Below are 20,094 nucleotides of genomic sequence, written 5' to 3' on the forward strand. Positions count from 1 at the left end.
CTTTAGATTGAATCCAGGAGCAATACCTTTTCCACTTATCAGTATAGGATTTCCTTGTACTGGGTCTTCTGGCTTCAAGAATGACGTCCAGTACCTGCCTGCTTAGGCTGGTGACTGGGGGAGAGTTCATAGGTTCATAGGTTAGTACTAGGCTAATTGCCCCTTGTGGGCCATTTTAAGCCTAGCCAATTACCCCACGTGAGAATCAAACCCTGCAGCTTGTGTTTGCTAGGTAAACACCTTAACCATTATGCCATCCTCCCACCCTAGTTCAAGGAATAAGCCAGACTGCAAGATTTGGGGGTTTGCAGTTGTGGATGCAAGACCTGTCCCCCCCCTGCTGAGTGAGCAAGATGAGGTTCGGGGTAGGTGCCAGGGTGGCACCAGTCACAGGCTGCACAGGAGTGGGTACCAGTGCTGGCGTGGCCAGTCTGGGGCAATCAGAATTGTCCTTGGTCTGTCCTGTCTTATCTTGAGCAATATTATTGAGAGAAGGGGCAGAGGGGAAATGCATAGATTGAGAGGTTTACCAACTGGAAGGACACAGCATCCACTTTCCAGGCCCTGCTGTGAGGTATCCTGGTGCAGAATTTGCTGAGCTGGTGATTGCAGGGGGAGGCAAAGAGATCCACCTCTGGGGTCCCCCACTTCTGAATCAGAAGGTTGAAGGTGCTGGGCTCTAATTGCCACTCGTGTGGGTCTAGGAGATTTCTGCTCAAGTCGTCTGCCAGAATGTTTTGTTTGCCTGGTAGGAATTGAGCTTGCAGATGGACCTGCATGTCCAAGACTGTGTTCCACAGAGCCATGGCTAGTCTGCAGAGTGGGTTCCCCCTGCTTGTTGATGTACCACATAACTGTGGTATTGTCTGTTTTTATTAGCAGGGATCCTGGTGAGAGTAAGGATCTGAAAGCTGTTAGAGCGTGCTGTACAGTTAGCATCTTCTGGTTTATGTGGAGATGAATTTGACTTGGGCTCCAGTGGCTCTGAAAGCAATTGTCGTCCAGGTGTGCCCCCAAGGCATAATCTGATGCGTCTATGGTTAGGGTCTGGGCGGTGTGGGGTTGAGTAAAGGGTAGTCCCTTGTTGTGGTTGTATGCTGCTGCCCACCAAAGAAACTCTGTCCTTAGACAAGGAATGATAGGAATGACTGTTTCCAGGTCCTGAGAATGTTGGCACCAAAGGCTTTTTAAGTACCATTGAAGTTTCCTCGTATGCAGTCTGGCATATGAAATTAGTTGGACGTATGAGGCCGTGAACCCTAGGGCCTGCAGGATTTTCCTTGCGGATAACTGGGTTATGGTGGCCATTTGACTGAAGTAGTCTGTCAGATAACGAATGCCATCTGGGATGCTGTGTCCAAGCTTGCTCCCAGGAATACAATCTTTTGAGCTGGGGACAAGTTTTGATTTATTTTCATTGATGGTGTAACCCCAGGGAGGTTAAGTTTTTTTTTTTTTTTTACAAATGTCAGGTGCTGCCACAGCATTTCCTGACTGTCTGCCTGAATCAGGCAGTCATCGAAGTACAGGTAAATCTGAATTTTCCTGTGTCTGCAGTAGGCAATTGTGAATACTCTGGGAGCAGTGGATAAGCCAAAGGGAAATGAAGAGAACTGATAATGCATAGATCCTGCCCTGAAGTGAAGGTATTTCCTGCACGAGTCCCTTATAGGGATGTGCAGATAGGCTTCTTTCAAGTCTAGGGTAGCTAACCAGGCATCTTCAGCCAGTATAGGAAGAAGCTGCTGCAGGGTGAGCATTCTGAATTTTGGTACCACTAGGAAGGTGTTTAGAATGGAAAGATCTAGGATTGGGCGCCAAGTGCCCTCTTTTCTGGATACCAGGAAAAGTCTGGAATAGAACCCTTGACCCATCTGTTCCGCAGGAACAGGCTGAATTGCCCGTATGGAGAGCAGGGATTGAACTTGGTTTTGTGCCTCTGCCCACTGGTTTGGAGGAAGGTCTGGGAACCCTTTTGGGGTAGGTAGTGAGTTGTAAGTAAAATTTGTACCCCTGGGATACAATGTTGAGAACCCATCAGTCTTTGGTGATGGAAGTCCAGTTTTTTGCATGATGGGCAAGTTTTCCTCCTAGGGGCACAAACAGTTGGGAGAGGAAGGGAGTGGAGTTTAGAAGTCATTGGGAATTCTTCCAGTAAGGGGGTGGCTTAGCACTCCCTGTTTTTGAAGTGGAGGCACTCCACTGTTTGGATCTCTGCATACCCTGAGTTTGGGGTGGGGGTCTGTTTCCCCTGGGTCTAGTTTGAGATGGCCTTGAGTGGGCTGGAAAGAACCAATATTTCGAGGGGCAATGCCTACTGAATCTAGGAGTCTGTACTTGCAAGAAATCTTTGACTGTCTGCATAGATTTAGCTTTTTCTTCCATCTTTTTAAGAACCTCTTCTGCATTGGTGCCAAACAGATTGTCCTTATTCAAAGAAACATCTAGTAATTTTGATTTGACATGGTCTGGCAAGGTCTGCTCCTTAAGCCAAGCATGCCTTCTCAGTACAGAACCAGTGACTCAGTGTATGCTTGCTGACATGGCTTGCAGAGTGCATAAGCTCTTGCAATTCGTTATTTTCTGCACAGTCCATAAAGGTAGCTATTATTTGTTTAATAAGTTCCATAATATGTTGTTGGTACTTCAGCATGTGAAACTAACAATTCAAAGCCCTAATGGCGAGAGTTGCAGAGGTGTATACTTTCTTACGCCATCTCTCTAAAGCTCTGGAATCCCTGTCCGAAGGAGTGGGATTCTTAGCTGTAGTTGCTTTGATACCTTTAGGCCCCTGGGAGATGACCTCTGGGTCAGCAGTAGGATTTTTGAAAATGAATTTGTGAGAGTCAGGAACTCTGCAGTACCTGCCTGGTTTCCTAGAAGCAGGGGGTAAAGTATAAGAAGTTAGATTGGATTCCATAAAGACATCATCCACAACATCCAGGACTGGGGGTATTGCTAAAGGCCTATGGTGTGGCAAGTCTAGAAATTCTCCGAGTCCTTTTTGGACTGAGAAGAGACTTGGCATTCCCAGTGGAAATGCTCTCAAAGTATGTAAGGTTTCACCAAAAAAAAAATCCTCTGGAGCAGAAGCAGACGGAATAGATTCCTCTGCATCTGAATCCTCATAAGCAAATAAAGGCATGTTTTCATAATCAGATACCTCCGAGTTGTTCAGGCTCTTGGTCTGTCAAAGCTGCTGGGGACAGGTCTCTTTCTCTTAGCAGGGAAAGGTTGACTTCCCCTAATCAACATAAGGTCTTCTGCTAGTTGCCCAACACAATGCATCTGAAATTCTCCAGGTGCAACTAACACTAGGTAAGACTGCAATCCAAATTGTAGCTTGCTACAGATCCCCCCCCCCCATGCCCCAAGATTCTCATTACACCTTTCTAAACATAATGGAAAATATTAAGATACAACCAAACACCCTAATACTGGGTGATTTCAACTACCCTGCCATTAACTGGGAAAACTACTCGGGTACCAACACCTTTTCCCAACGGTTCTTGGAATTCATAAATTCTAATGCTGTGGATCAACTAATCCATAGACCCACCAGGGGCTCCAATATTCTAGACCTGGCCATTACCAACATGGGAGATAGATGCTCCACACCAATGGTCACCCTTTCATTGGTCAGGTCTGACCATAAGCAAATCACCCTTGACATCCACATCCCACTCCCACCCCCCAGTAAGGTAACCTCTGTAAAAAAAATCTCCAAAGCCAACTTCACACTACTCAAGTCATAAGTGACAAATTTCATGACACCCATGCAGATGGGAGCTGAAAGTTCGACTGCTGAAGCCTACACTAAGGCACTGTATGAGCACATCCACTCATGCATGAATCGTGCCATCCCAAATAGAACCAAGACGCTTTCCTCCAAAAAAAAAGGAAGCCAATCTGGTGGGTCCCCTGCCATAAACAAACTATACAACATAAGAAAGAAACTGTTGCAGAAGAGAGAAAATTCCAGGATGCAAAAAAACTCCCTTACCAGCCTCAGTAAGAAGCTGAGATACCTCATAAAATCCTCCAAAGCTAGTTATGAAAATAAAATTGCCAAAGATTCCAAAGACAACCACAAGGCATTCTATAGTTATGTCAAGAATCTAAATGGCAATGCTCAGACATGCTCTGAGCTACAATAGAATGGCATTAAATATACTGATTCCAAGGATATTGCCAATATCTTGGCAAACTGATTTAATAATAACTTCACCCCCTGAAGGGCCCATCTCAATACCAAAAGATTGCCAACTTCCAGTAATCACGGCCACACAGTTAGAAACTGCACTCTCCAAAGCTAAGAATACAGCATCCATGGGACCAGATGACATCCCGGGCTGTGTACTACATGAACTACAAATTAACTGGCACCTCACTAAGTGTCATGTTTAATCATAGCCTCACCTCAGGCTTCGTGCCCACTGAGTGGCGCACAGCTACAGATATCCCACTCCACAAGCGGGGATCCACCTTGGATCCTGGGAACTACTGCCCCATCAGTCTGACGAGCCTGATCTGCAAGGCCATGGAACGCATTATCATGGAACTTATAAACAAAGACAATGGCAACCTTCAAACACTGGACCCCACCCAGTTTGGGTTCGTGAAGGGCCGATCTTGTCTCCTGAACATGACTGACTTCTTCGAATCAGTCTCCAGAGCTGTGGACGAGGGTAAGGTGGTCCACACAGCCTATATGGACCTCACCAAGGCCTTCGACACCATCCCCCACTCTGGAATCATAGATAAACTTACTCAGCTGGGCATAAATCCCTATGTCACTCAATGGGTTGCCAACTGGCTTACTGACAGAACCCACACTGTAAAAGTAGCAGACTCCAAATCCAGCTCCAGACAAGTGGAGTACCTCAGGGTTCAGTCTTGGGACTGCTCTTGTTTGGCATCTACTTCTCTGAAGTACAGGCCAACACTAAGGGACTCTGGCTAGCAAAGTTCGCAGATGACTGCAAACTGGGAGCCATTACTGAATCCCCAAATTATGTGAATATTCTACAAAAGGGCCTTACAGAAACAGTTGCTTGGTGCCAGAGCCATGGGCTCAAGCTCAATGCCAAGAAATGTGTAGTTATCCCCTTTGGGAAAAAACATGTACCCGTGAATTACCACATATGTGGCAATACTCTAAACACCAAAAGTGTGATGAGAGACTTAGGGACACAGGTGGACAGTGGTCTCACCTTCGATAACCACATCACCACAACAATCAGGAAATCCTTCTGTGTGGCACACCTCATCACTAAGGGCTTTTCATCCAGAAAAAGAGAGAGGTCATTGTCCCACTGTACTCATCACTCATTAGACCCATTTTAGAGTACGATGCCCCATTTGGTATGTACCTCAAGACATCTGCAACAGCTGGAAAGGCCGCAGAAATACTTCACTAAAAGAATCAAAGGCCTAAAGCAGATGCCCTATACTGACCTTCTAAAAAAACTCCAGCTATACTTTGTGGCATATTGTCTACTCAAGAGGCAATCTCTGCTTAACATACAAGGCCATGTCAAACCCTGAGCTGTTGGACATGCTCCACTTAAAGAAATCCCAATCCCTCAGAGCCACACACTCCAAGGATCTAAACCTTATCACAATGAACAAAACATGCTGGAGGGATAGGTTCCTGACCCAGAGACTCCCCATACTCTGGAACAGACTGCCCATACAGGTCAAGCAGAGTGCCTCCTTGGCCCTCTTCAAAAGGAACCTTGATGATTGGATGGGAGATAGGAAATTCACCCTGGGGATCACGTCAGTTGCCTTGCTAGACAGGGGTCCAGGGAAGTAAATATTCTGGGAAGAAATATCCAGGGAATCATTACGGCTAGGCTTGTATAGGCCCTAGGGCCAATAGGCTATTAAGCATTTGATGTTGTGACAAAGAAGCAGGTGCATGCATTTGGGTCATCTTTTTAGGCATAGCGCATACTCTGGCCTTAGAAACTCGGTAGTTTTAGAGAGAACTGAAGACGGGAAAGAAGTCGGTTTGTGTCGAATATCGGTAGTGCGAAAAACTTCCTTAGAAACCGATGCTTGGTCAGTGGCTCCGGACCCATCCAAGGTAGAGACATCCGCAGGTTCCATCGAAGAACAGTCTTGCGGCATACCGGACTCTGAACGGGTCTCGGTAGAGGCCAGCGAATCCACTGAATTGAGCATCAGGGGCTCCGAATGCGCCTCATCAAGTACTGGCGAACTGCTGACTAGCTTAATGGAAGCATCGTCGGCAGTTTTAAACCTGTGCAGGCTGTCTCTGTCTTTATCTTTACGTTTTTTCGGTAGATCGGTAGCCGGATGGCTTACCGAAGCCATTTCAGAATACGGAGATCGAGAATGAAAGTATTTAGTGACAATAAGTGCCACACGACAAACAGTTTGGTCGTTGAACAAGGCACAAAACCGACAGCAAGGTACATTGTGGTCTGGGCCTAAACAGGTGACGCAGTAGGAATGAAAATCTCGGTGTTGTATTTGCTTTCCACAGGCAAGACAATTGTTAACTTTTTCTGACATCGGTTAGAGCAAGAAAAAAGGATCCCCAACGGGGTACTTCGCTTTAGAAGACTTCAGGATAATTCAGTTCGAAAATGAAAACTCAGGTAGTGGCCAGCCGGCACTCGTGCAAACTGCTTCTGCTTCGGGCTCCTCAGCTAGAAAGACGGCATCAGCTGCCTGTTTTTATACCCCTGATGAACTGACGTCAGACTTGGAGAGACAAAAACCAACGCAATAATACTAAGTCTCTGGTATTTGGGCCGACTGAGGGCTACCTGCAGGCAGATAACCCAAGTGTGATGACTGCAACAGTGAAACACAAAGAACATCCACTGGTTGCCACAAACAGCTGAACACAGTGGTCAGACAAGACTCTATGGTCAACAAAGAATAAGCTGTAGACCTGGAAGTTGACTGGAAAGAAGGCACAATAACTTATTTAAAGAATCCTGTGTTGGCTTGTGATTTATAGATCTTTATTGTTAAACAGAGGTGTGACTACACGTGATGGTGAGCAGAACTACTGTGCACATTCACGAGTAGTGTAAAGGAATTCTAGCTTTTGTGCAACTAAACTTCTACAGTCAAAGCAACAACATTTACTGTAGTTACTTCAATATCTAGTTGTACATGTTAGCGTGATTTTTACCACAGAAGTTGATTTAGGTTCTCTCTGAATTCTTTGTTGAATAATTTTAATTATTCTTTTCATTTAGAATGTTTTACTCATTTGAAGCTGAATATGGACTCCTTAAATGAGCAGGTCATTAATGGTCTGCTAATACACAAGTATCTTGTACACTGTATAAAATGCTATGTATAAACACCTGATAATGGTGATTTGTGTTCCTCATGTCAAAAGATGGATGATTTGCTTACCATTAGTAGTAAATCTACACTTACTGATGATGACTGCACTTGTGCAACTGGCACACCTTGGAGAACAGTTAGTTATGTACTCACCATAACGATCGATGTATGTGGTCCATCTCACCTACATTCATTACTGATGGGTTCAGAGCCGATAATCGGCTCTGACTCGGCCGACTATTTTCTAGCACGAAGTCTCTAATTGGCTGGGCTAACCGGTATCCCAGGATGCACCTAGTCCAAACCCCCAGATCTTGTTTGCATACATCGCAATCACTCCACACACAGCAACCTCACTAAAAGGAATATCATCCACCAAAGAAGGAATAAACCGATTCTGAAGGGTCTCAGAGCAATTTTCCTCCAAATCCTTCAGGCAGGGGGCAGGTGGGAGGGTAGATAAGAATGTAGGCAAGATGGATCACATACATCGATCATTATGGTGAGTACATAACTAACTGATGTTATGTGGTCCTATCTCGCCTACATTCATTACTGATGGGACAGCGTCCCTAGCACCTCTAACCCGGGAGGCTCATAGGAAAATACTCCTAAGAACCGTGGAACCAAAGGAAGCCCGACCTCTAGATGCCATGTCCAGCTTGTAATGAGAGATAAAGGTGTGGTGAGAAGCCCAGATGGCCGCTGCACAAATGTCATCCAAGGAAAGCCTGGCATGATATGCTATTGAAGTAGAGACTGCCCTGGTGGAATGAGTCTCAACTGGGAAGGGTAATTTTCTGCCTGCTGATGAGTAAATAAAGGAAATGCAATCCTTAATCCACTTGGAAATTGTGCACTTGGAAACGGAGCTACCCATTCTATTCTCCGAAAAGGACACAAACAATTGATCCAATTTTCTTACATGTTTCATGCTGTGTAAATAGAATCTTAGTTGTCTATGCACATCTAATTGATGAAATTTGAACTCTGCTTTGTTGGAGAAGTTGGGAAAAACACAGGTAGCTCAATGGATTGGTGGAGGTTAAATGTAGAAGACACCTTAGGGAGGAAAGATGGATTAAGTCTCAAGGATACCCTATCCTTATGGAATATCAAATACGGGGGCCTAAGGGACAATGCTTGAAGTTGTGATACTCTTCTGGCCGAAGTGATAGCCACCAAAAATGCCGTCTTCCAGGATAAGAATTTTAGTTCGCAAGTGGCAGCTGGCTCAAAGGGCGGAGAAGTGATGGCTTGCAATACCAGATATAAATCCCATGGCATGACGGGTTCTGATACAGGAGGACGCAGTAACCAGGCCCCTTTCAAAAAGGCCTTGAAAAGTTTATGGCCCATAAGAACAGGTTCACAGGATACACAGAAGTTAGAAATGGCCACCAGCTGCACCTTAATGATTGAGGGAGTGGAGCCCTGTCGGAAGAGCATAGCCAAAAAGTCTAAGGCTGCTGATATAGGGGCTGTGAAAGGGTCCAGGCCTTGGGCCTGAGCCCAGCTGGAAAATCTCTTCTATTTGCTAGAGTAAATTATTCTGGTGGAGGACTTGTGAGACGATGATAGGATGTGCACCACCTCAGGTGAGAGGGAATGTAGTCTATTGATGGAAGTGGAGCAGCCAGGCTGTCAACCTGAGGGGCTGTAGGGAGGGGTGGAGATGTCCTGACATACGAGTCAATAGGTCTGGCACTGGATCCAGAGTCCAAGGACCGTCCATTGTGTACCGCTGAAGGAAGGGAAACCAGACCTGGTGGGGCCAGTGTGGAGCAATTAGAATCATCTTACTACAAAAGTAAATGGCTTTCTGAATCACTCTTGGTAACAGAGGAAACGGAGGAAAGGCATAGAGCAGACCGGAAGGTCAACCGTGAACTAGAACGTCCCTGGGTGACTCCCCCCTGTGGGGGGATCAGAGTGAAGTAGTTGCTGCATTTGGCATTGAGGGGACTGGCAAAGAGATCGCAGCAAGGCTGACCCCACCTTTTAAAGATCCGAGTTGCAACTCGGTTTTTCGGAGACTGCTCGTAAGGCATCAGAATAGCTCTGCTTAGCCTGTCTGCTATCACGTTGGATTTTCCCGGAATGTGCGTTGCCACTAGAAACCGTTGGGAAGACACTGCCCAATTCCACACTCTCATGGCCTCTCTGCACAGGGGGTAAGACTTGCTTCCCCCTTGCTTGTTCAGGTATCAAACAACTGACATGTTGTCTGAGTGAATAGCAATCGTTCCCCGGAGAAGAGAGCTCTGGAGTGCTTGCAACGCTAACAGCACTGCTCTCATCTCTAGGACATTGATGTGCAAGTGTACCTCGTGATATTGCCACGTGCCTTGGACTGTTCTGCCCAGATAATGCCCCACCACCCTATCTGGGAAGTGTCCATGGTCACTGTGGCAGCAGGGGACAGGGGAACTAGATTCCTCCCCTTGTCCAGGTTGGAGGAACATAGCCACCAACAGAGATCCTGTCTACATCGCTCTGTGAGGAGAATTGGGTGAGACAGAGGAAATTTTTGAAAGGACCACTGGACTGAAAGGAGCCACTGGAGGATCCGCATGTGTAGCCTGACTAAGGGTACTAGCATGATGGTCACCGCCATGGATCCCAATAGCTGAAGAACTAACCTGGCTTGGACCTTCTTCCGGGGCAATAGAGCCTGGACCTGAGATTGCAACACTGTTATCATTTCTGGAGGTAGAAAGGCCCTCATTTGAGCAGAGTCTAGCTCTGCGCCTATAAATACAGCATGCTGTGAGGGCAGCAAGGCAGTTTTTTCCCAGTTTAATGTAATTCCTAGCCTTTGGCAAAGGGTTATGGTAGCTTCCCTGGCTTGAATGAGTAGATGCCTGGTGGGGGCGGTAAGGAGTCAATCGTCCAGGTAAGGAAACACGTGGAATCCTAGATGTCTCAGGTGAGCTGTCACCACTGCCAAGCACTTGGTAAACACCCTGGGCGCTGTGGTGAGACCAAAGGGTAGGGCTCGAAACGGGAAATGACTGGATCCCAGCCGGAAGCGCAAATGATTCCTGAATGCCTTGTCTATCTTGATGTGGTAATAGGCATCCTTGAGGTCAATGGAGCACATCCATACTCCCTCTCCCAGCAATGGGAAGATGGATTGAAGAGTGACCATTCGGAATTTGGACTTCAGGACGTATGAGATCCAGAATGGGTCTCAGGTCCCCTGTTTTTTTCGGCACCAAAAAGAGTCTTGAGTAAATTCCTGATCCGATCTGGTCTATGGGGACCGGTTGGATGACTCCTTTTCTTAGCAGCTTTGATACCTCTAGTGCTGTTTGATCCCTTTGACTGGATGGAACGTCTGGGATTTTTTTGACTGGGGAGGGGCTGAAGCAAAGGGAATGGTGCAACCTCCAGTGATTATTCGAAGCACCCATCAATCCTGAGTGATGCTCTCCCAGGCTTGAGGATGCCTCAAAAAACGGTCCCAGACTGGCTCCGGAATAGCACAGTCGGGTGATCCCTCAGGGATGCTGAAAGGAAGATCCGCGAAAGGAGTCGTGGTCTCCCAAATTGCAGGGGCCTCCTCTGCCCCTAGGACGGCGTCTTCCAGAATAATTCCCCCCTCCTCTGTCTCTGGAGGGGGGCTCACCATGAGTGGCTAGGAAAGACTTTTGTGACTTCTTAAACCACATCTTCCCTCCTCTCTGAGCCTTGGGATAAGGCCTAGAGGGAAGAGAAAAATGGGCCCCTACGGCAGATAAAGTCTTACCCTCCTGCTCACATCTGGTGAGAGTGTCTTTCCCTTTGGGTCCAAAAAGAGAGGACCCATCGAAGGGGGCGTCAGTGAAGGAAGACTTGAAGGCCGCCGCCAAGTGACATAGGCGCATCCAGGCTTGTCTCCTAAGAGCCAAGCCTGAACTAGCTGCCCTACTCGCCCCTTCGGCTGCATAAGATATGAGCCTCATGGACAAGTTTGCAATGGAACCAAGTGTAGACATCTGGGCATTAACAGTCTGCGCTACCGCCTCAGGCATGTTACCCATCAACGTATCTCCCAACTCTTTGAGGAGATCCCTCTGGAGCAGAGTAAAGTGACAGAGGTAATTCAGTGACCGCAGTGTAAAGGTCACTGAGGACAGGGGACGCTTCCCATAGCGATCCATACTCCTGGACTCCTTGTTAGGAGGATGGACGGAGGAAGAAGCCTCTGCAACTTCTTGCTGAGTGGCTGATGCCACCACCATGGCATCTACAGGGACCCCTTTTGTCAAGAACTCCTTTCCTGGGGGAGCAGACAGGAACTTATTTGGACTAGGCACTGGTTCCACGGAATCAGGGTGCTCCCACACCCTTCGACAAATCAGGTCTAGGAGTTCATCGAAGGGTGGAGACACCCAGGAGGCGGAAGGTTGAGCTCTGAAGGCCTTGAGGAATACCGACTCCTCCTCAGAGGGGGACTTGGAAGGCCAGTCGCCTCTCTGCCTCAAAATCTCCAGGATGTTGGAGAAGGAGACATCATCGGAGGATGACTTAGGGGACCCCTCTGCATCTTCGAGGTCGGTATCAGAGTTGATGGACTCGTCTTGGGAGTCTATGTGCTTCCTCTTGCACAACTTTTTCCTGGGGGCTATTCAGGCACAGACTCTGAGGGACCCTCAGAAAGCTGGGGACCACTCATGGGGGTGTCCTCAGGCCTTCGAGCTCCGCTGTCCACAGATAGAGGGGCATCACAGGCTCTAGCTGGCGTGTATGGGGACGGAGTGACTGATCCAAGTGATGTCACTGACGACCTGGCCAGTGCGCTCCTCATGGCCTCGAGGGAGGGTCCCCCCGAATCTGAGAACTGACCCGTCTCCGAGACCACAACCGGAGTCGGGATCCCCCTAGCCGAAGCGACGAGAGGGAGACTCGGGGCCGACAGAAATCCCGATGCATCCCCCTTGGGCCTGACCGAGGAAACCCAAGTGCCGAAACCAGACGACGGAACCAAAATGGTTGGAGCCGACAACGGCTCCGATAAACCAGCCAAGGGTATCTGAGCCGGCATAAAGACATCACTCAGTGCCGAACACTCCAGCTCTGATGGCAAAGAGGTGCTTGGAGGAGGAATCATCGGTACCGACAAGGGAGTAGGCTCCGGGGCCGACTGGGTCGGAGCCAAAAATAATTTGGCTAACACAGGTGACTGAAGGAGCCTCTGGACCACCCTATCCACGTCCAAATCAGATAACCTAGAGGATTTGGAGGCAACTGAAGGAGATGAGGATCTCCTACCTATGGATTCCTGTCTAACACTGGGTGACCGGCTCCGAATCGGCTCCAGAATGATCAGAGCCAAGGTCGACTCCAGTACCACCGATACCTCCTGCGGCCCCGAGGACAATGGAGCCGAGGAAGCAGTATCCAAGCCAGAGCTCTTGTCCTGTGGCTCCGAAGCCAATGGAGCCGAGGAGGTAGTAACTATTTTCAAAATCTTCTCCGGGGGCTCCGAGGAACTAGATGGAGCCAGAGATCGTTTCTTAGATCTGGTGGATTTAGATTTGCCAGTAGAAGAAGCGGACTCTGGATCCTCTTCAAAAGAGGGCTTGACCAGGCCCTTCAAAATCAGTTTATTTTTTCTTTCCTGCAGCCCCCTAGAACTAAAGGAATGGCAGACACTGCAGGATTCTTGTAAGTGAATCACACCAAGGCAATAAACACAGATGGCATGCCCATCTGTGATCGACATTTTGTAGGCACACAGAGCATTTCTTAAACCCGGAGGGTTAGGCTCCTTTTGTTCTTTAGACATGTTTACTACTATCTAATACAACAGGAGGGAGGCGGGAGCACTACCGGAACTCTAATTTAAATGTTCCTAGGGATCGACGAAAACACACTGAAAAAGATACGAAGGAGAGGACTAGGTCCCTCTAAATTAAATGGGCCTCGCCCGCCAAACACAAGGGAAACCACGCACACTCTCCACAAAACTAAGCAACAAGCTCAAATACACACAAACACAAAATAGCTATGAGAATAGTCGTTAACCTGACAGAAAGTATCAAACTTTAGAAAGTTTTAGTCAAAAAAGTACTTAGCCACAGCCAAGCTCGAGACCACGTCCTAACTCAACGAGCGGCAAACGAGATCTGGGGGTTTGGGCAAGGTGTATCCTGGGATACCGGTTAGCCCAGCCAATTAGAGACGTTGTGCTAGAAAATAGTCGGCAGAGTCGGAGCCGATTATCGGCTCCGAACACATCAGTAATGAATGTAGGCGAGATAGGACCACATAACATCTGTTGTTATACGACTGGGCTGATGAGATAAATAATGTTAGGCAAAGAACAAGTAGAACACATTCAGGAAAGAGTGTATTTTCAGTAAAAATCACTCAACCCCTACTGAACAAAAAATACCACTGACAACTTTGGAATTCTGGATACAAGTATTCAGCAATCTGAGGATTCAGAGTATATAGAGGAAAATAAAGAAAAAGGAATAAGTTCACAACAAATAAGGAAGAAAAAACTGATAAATGTCTGTAAAGCAAAGAGAGTACATAATAAAAAGGACACTGCTTTGCGGTGCCTTGAGCAGCCTACCTGTCCTTGGGGGGAAGTGACCTCAGCACAAGAAGCTGTAGTAATTGGTTGTTTGGGACCATTTCTAGCTCTTTTGTAGTTCACTGTTTAAAATCCGCCTCTGGGCATTTTTTTCTGGCTATACTGCTCAGACAAGCTCCATGTGGGTTTACAGAGTGGTCCTAGCAGCAGGGAACTCAGAAAAGCGACTACCTTCTGGATTTAAGTATCTTTGCTTTTTTTTCACTTGAAATAGCTTCTGTAGCTTACCTTGAACTAGCCTGAACTGTTTGTTAACTGATTGCTGCATTATTTTAAAATCTGCACTTAGTTACATTTTAGTCGAATTTGATCGAAAGTTTGCTTGTTTGTTTGTTTAATTTAACTGTGGAGGCTGCCTACTAAAGTGTGCTAGCCTGTGTAACTAATGTATCAATGTTTCTGCATTTTCTGTGTGTTTCTACCAAAAAAACAAAAAAATAATCCTTGTTTTCCCGCCTTCCTCGACTAGTTTAGACCAGTTTACAGGCATTGCTGTATTCTGGGCTGTGGTGTAGTTCCTGTGTTGTCCATTACCTTACTTGGATAGAAGGAAGTTTCTTTGCTCACCAGTGGGAGTGGGGAGCCTTGAGCAGCCTACCTGTCCTTGGGGGAAGTGACCTCAGCACAAGAAACTGTAGTAATTGGTTGTTTGGGACCATTTCTAGTTCTTTTGTAGTTCACTGTTTAAAATCTGTGTTTGCATGGCTTTGCGCGGTTGTGCACATAGCGCAGCGCCGGTTAAACTTTTTCTGGCTCCGCCAAGTCTGTTCTTCAAATTTTCCCTTAAGGAAGCTCTACTCTTAGTATAACCAGACTACTCACTGTATTATAAGCCTAGCACTTGTTCTCAATACTTCTCTACTAAGTAAGCACTCTCGTACTAAGTAAAGCACTACTTCTACTTACCACCCCTGTGAATATCCACTTCCCTTAAAGGTATACCACTCCCTTATACTGTTCTAGCATGTCGAGTGGTAGATTACTGGCGTCGTCTCCAGTTCAGCTGGTCAATCTGGGTATCTTGAGACAATGCTACAATTGTCTCATATACACAGACAACCCTCTCCTCCTCCCAACAAACACAAATACATGTGAGAGATGCAACTATATAGCCAAACTGGAGGCTGAACTCTCTCAACTCAGGGCTGGCATGACCAGACAGGACGAGATGGCAACCACACACACAACAATCCCAGTCCCACATAGACCTACCACAACTGCAAACCAAACACATAAAAACACAAAGACATACTCGGAGGCTCTAACAAAAAACTTACAAAAACAAGAGAGGCTCCCAAAGCAGACATCCAAAAATCCACCACCTCAAAACAAAACACATGCAACACATAATTCAATAAATCAGTGTGTCGACCAATCGCAGCCCTTAAGGCCAAACACCTTGCCTGATACACTAGTAATAGGTGACTCCATAGTCAGACACACTGATGTCCCACTGACCAGGCTGAACAAGGAGAAGGTGACTTAGCTGTCTATCGGGAGCTAGGATCTGCCACATAACACACGCACTCAGGTCACTCCAAAGCAAGTACAAATATGACTCCGTCATTGTCCATGCTGGTGTGAATGACCTGAGACGTACCTCCCTGGACTACATAAAGAGAGACATAGAGGAGCTCACCGATTATGTAGCCCAGGCTGGTATGACCCTGACCCTGAGCAGCATCTTGCCCTCATCAAGAATGATACCACAATACAAAGACAAGATCAGCTTTAACAATTGGCTCAAGTACTGGTGTTATTCTAAGGGGATCCAATGTCTGTCTGCCTGGGATGATATGTTGGACAAGCCACGTTGCTTCGCAAGGGATGGCTTACACCTGTCACCACTGGGCTTCCGGATATTGGCTAAGGCTCTTGCCACCCCCATAGTGCCTTTTTTAGGCAAGGCTCAAAAGACAAACCCACCTCCTTAGAAAACAAAAATGGAAAAAAACTAAGGGTAATGCTGCTCAACTCCAGAAGTCTAAATCTCAAGATGCAGGCACTTGATGCACTCCTCAGCATGGAGAACATAGACGTCTGTGCAGTAACTGAAACCTGGTTCAAGGCTCCTGAGAGCACCCCAGCGCTACCAGGCTATACCTCGTATCATGCTTTTCGTCCCCAAAACCCGGGCCGAACCACAAAGGAGGGGGAGTGTCCATATTCATAAAGGACACCCACACCTCCAGGTTAGTAGCAACACATGAAGCATCAGAGACCATACAGGTGCAACTAACCGTAGGCAAAACTGCTATACAACTGGTAGCATGTTACAGACCACCCTCCCAATCTCAAGAACCCCACTCAGCCTTCCTGAAGACATTGGAGGATATGAATGTATCACAAAATACCATCATACTGGGAGACTTCAACTACCCAAACATAGATTGGGTACATTATTCTAGCTCTAATACCCTAGCCCAAAGGTTCCTGGAATTCATAAATTCAAATGCACTGGAACAACTAGTCACCTCTCCCACTAGGGGAGATAACATACTAGACCTGATCATCACAAACATGGGGACAAAATGCTCCACACCGGAAGTATACCCCTCACTAGTGAGATCTGACCACAAACTAATCACCCTGGATATACGTATCCCACCTCCACCCCCAGCACAAAAGACCACAGTGAAAAACTTCTCAAAAGCAGGACTTCACTCTTCTTAAGACTGAGATGGTATCCTTTAAGCCCACTGTGCCAGTGGATACCACATACCACAATGCCGAATCCTTCACAAATGCTTTCTATGGACATCTCCAAGAATGCATGGATCATGCAATCCCAAACAAATCCAAGTCCCTCTCCACCAAATGTAAGCGTCCTGTCTGGTGGACCTCAGCCATAAACAAATTGTATAACAAAAGAAGGAAGCTACTGCACGTCAGAGCGAAATCCCATGAAGGGAAGTCATCTCTGATCAACATTAGCAGAAAACTACGTTCTCTCATAAAAACATCCAAGGCAAACATTTAGAGAAAAATCGCTAAGGACACTAAAGACAACCACAAAGCCTTCTTCAGCTATGTTAGAAACCTGGGCGGAAACCCTCAGATATGCTCAGAGTTGGTTCACAACAAAAAAAATACACTGAACCCACAGATATTGCTAACATTCTGGCTGACAGGTTCAGTACAAATTTCTCCCCCTCCTTCACCCCCAAAAGAAGAAATACTTATCCCAGCTGAATGTAATCTCCCTGTCACCTCAGATGTCCAAGTGAGAACCGCCCTAAACAAAGCAAAAAACACAGCATCAATGGGACCCGACGGTATCCCGGGGTGCGTGTTACGTGAACTCCAAGAGGAGCTAAACCCACACATAAAAATGCTATTTAACCTTAGCCTTACTTCGGGATATGTACCTGAACACTGGTGTACAGCAACAGTGGTCCCACTCCACAAGAGGGGTGCCTCTACAGACCCTGGAAACTACCGCCCCATAAGCTTAACTAGCCTGGTCTGCAAAGCTATGGAAAGAATCATTATGGAACTCATAAACAGAGACATAGGGGACCTACAGACACTTGACCCCACCCAGTTCGGCTTTGTAAAGGGCAGATCCTGCCTTTTAAACCTGGTTGACTTTTTCGAAACAGTCACTAGAGCCATTGATGAGGGCAAAGCAGTCCATACAGCATACCTGGACTTGGCTAAGGCCTTCGACACAATACCCCACTCAGGCATCATAGATAAGCTAAACAGCTTAAAAGTAAACCCTTATGTCACTAGATGGGTTGCAAACTGGCTAAAGGATAGAACCCATAAAGTTAAAATTGCTGGAGCAATGTCAGACTCAAAGCCAGTCACAAGTGGTGTCCCACAGGGATCTGTCCTGGGACCCCTCTTGTTCGGCATTTATTTCTCGGATGTTAAAGCAAACATGGGAGGGCTGTGGCTGACCAAGTTCGCAGATGACTGCAAACTAGGCACCCTAGTCGATACACCAGCAGAGACACACATCCTACAAAAAGGCCTCACTGAAACGGACAACTGGTGCCGTAGTCACGGCCTTAAACTAAATGCCAAAAAATGTATAGTCATCCCTTTTGGAAAAACAAAGTACCCACAAATTATCACATAGACAGCAACCCACTGAGTACGGAAAAAGTAATCAGAGACCTAGGGACCCAAGTAGACAGCGACCTCTCATTTGACACCCACATTGCCAAAGTGGTTAGAAAAACATTCTACCTTGCACACCTCATCATGAAGGGATTCACATCCAGATCCAAGGATGTCATTGTACCCTATATTCCTCCTTCATCAGACCCATGATTGAGTACAATGCCCCATTTGGTATGTACCTCACCCGGCATTTGCAACAGCTGGAGAGACCACAAAAGTACCTCACCAAAAGGATCAAGGGTCTCCAACATATGTCTTATTCTGCCAGACTAAAGAAACTTCAGCTCTATTCAGTAGCATACCGCCTGCTCAGAGGTGATCTCTGCCTGACGTACAAGGCCATGTCCAATCAGGATCTGATGGACATGCTCCACCTCAAAAATCCAAATCCATCAGGACCACGAGAGCTAAAGACTTAAACCTCGGCACAAGTATGAATAGGACATGCTGGAGGGATAGATTCATAACCCAGAGGTTTCCCATGCTTTGGAACAGGATCCCAGTTCGTATTAGGCAGAGCCCCTCACTGACTCTCTTCAAGAGAAATCTTGATGAGTGGATGGGAGATCGTAAATTTACCCCAGGGGTCACATCTGTGTCACTGCTAGACAGGGGAACAGTAAACTAATTCTATTATATAAGGGGACCTTCATTGTGTCACTACTAGACAGAGGCACAGTATTCTAGATTTATTCTGTACATTTTTGTACCATTTCATGGGGTGGCAAAAGCCACATCACTATGGCTAGGCTTACAAATGCCCCAGGGCAGATAGCCTAGTACTATACTATGAAACTATGAAACTATAATGTAAAAAGAAGTTGTGCACTTACCATAATATTCCATCTATGTTGTCCATTTTCATTCTTCTTCAACTGATGGGTTCGGATCCAATCCTCGGATCTGACTCAGCCATTGCTAAAGCTCATGGCAACCAAAAAATTCTCGAGCTTTCCCCTTACCTATAATGCATCAACCCAAAGTACCTCAGATCTTGTTTGCTGATTTCACCAGAAAGGAAATTATTATGTACTAGATCAAAACCATATTCAGAGTCCAATCTAAATGACAGTGATGTCTCTTTAAAAAAACATTCTTCCAGAAGTTTGTAAATAATAAGGATGGGCCATGGTGGGCAGGACTTTGAGGAAGAATGAAAATGGGCAACACCGTTGGAACATTACGCTAAGTACATAACTTCTTTATCTGATGATGTCAATTTTCATTTTATCCTCAACTGATGGGACAGAGTCCCCAACTACCTACAAAACTGAGTGGACTCTAAGGAAGGATATTCACAGTTGAACCAAATGATGCTTTACCTCTGGAAAACAGATCCAATTTCTAATGAGTAACAAAGATATAGGGAGTAGCCCAAGAAGCTGGTGCGCATATGTTATCCAAAGATGTCTTGGAAAGAAAGACTGAAGATGTTGTCATGGATCTTGTTGAATGAGATCGTACTGTTTGCGGTAAGGTAACACCCATTTTTTTATAAATAAAGGATACAATCAGATAGCTATTTGGCTGAAGTTACTTTGGCAACAGTTTTTCCCAATTTCAAGTCTGCAAAGGAAACAACTGGTCCATTTTTCTGATCTCCTTTATTCTATGCACACAAAAATGTAATTGTGAACATCCAGTAAATATAACATGTATTCACCTTTGTTAGTAAATGGACTGATTGATATTTGATTCTGATACCAGCTTGGGAAGAAAGGATTTATTGGCTTGTAATGCAACTCTATCCATGTGAAAAATCAAGTATGAAGGTTTTGAAGACGACGCTTTATTTTAATTTCTGAAACAGATGTAATGGCTACTAGAAAAATGGTTTTCCAAGTTAGATATTTCAGGTCACACTTAGCTGCTGGTTCAACGGGGAATGTGTAAGTGACCACAGCACAAGATTGAGGTCTCCTGGGGGAGTAGGGTCTTAAAAGTAGAGTGCCTCGCAAGAAGGCTTGGCACAACTTATGAGAGGCTAGTGAGGAGCCTTCAGCTGCTAACTGAACTTTAATGGTTGAGGAACTAGCTGC

General features: G+C 46.2%; 1 protein-coding gene across 1 annotated transcript in view; it reads right to left on the reverse strand.

Annotated features, from left to right (window-relative positions):
* Window positions 1–20,094, reverse strand: part of TDRD1 (tudor domain containing 1) — a 2,513,511-nt gene that overhangs the window by 828,629 nt on the left and 1,664,788 nt on the right. The window lies entirely within an intron of this gene.

The sequence above is a fragment of the Protopterus annectens genome, chromosome 14.part0 (assembly GCF_019279795.1).
Source record: "Protopterus annectens isolate FY-2018-M chromosome 14.part0, PAN1.0, whole genome shotgun sequence".
Lineage (NCBI taxonomy): Eukaryota > Metazoa > Chordata > Ceratodontiformes > Protopteridae > Protopterus > Protopterus annectens.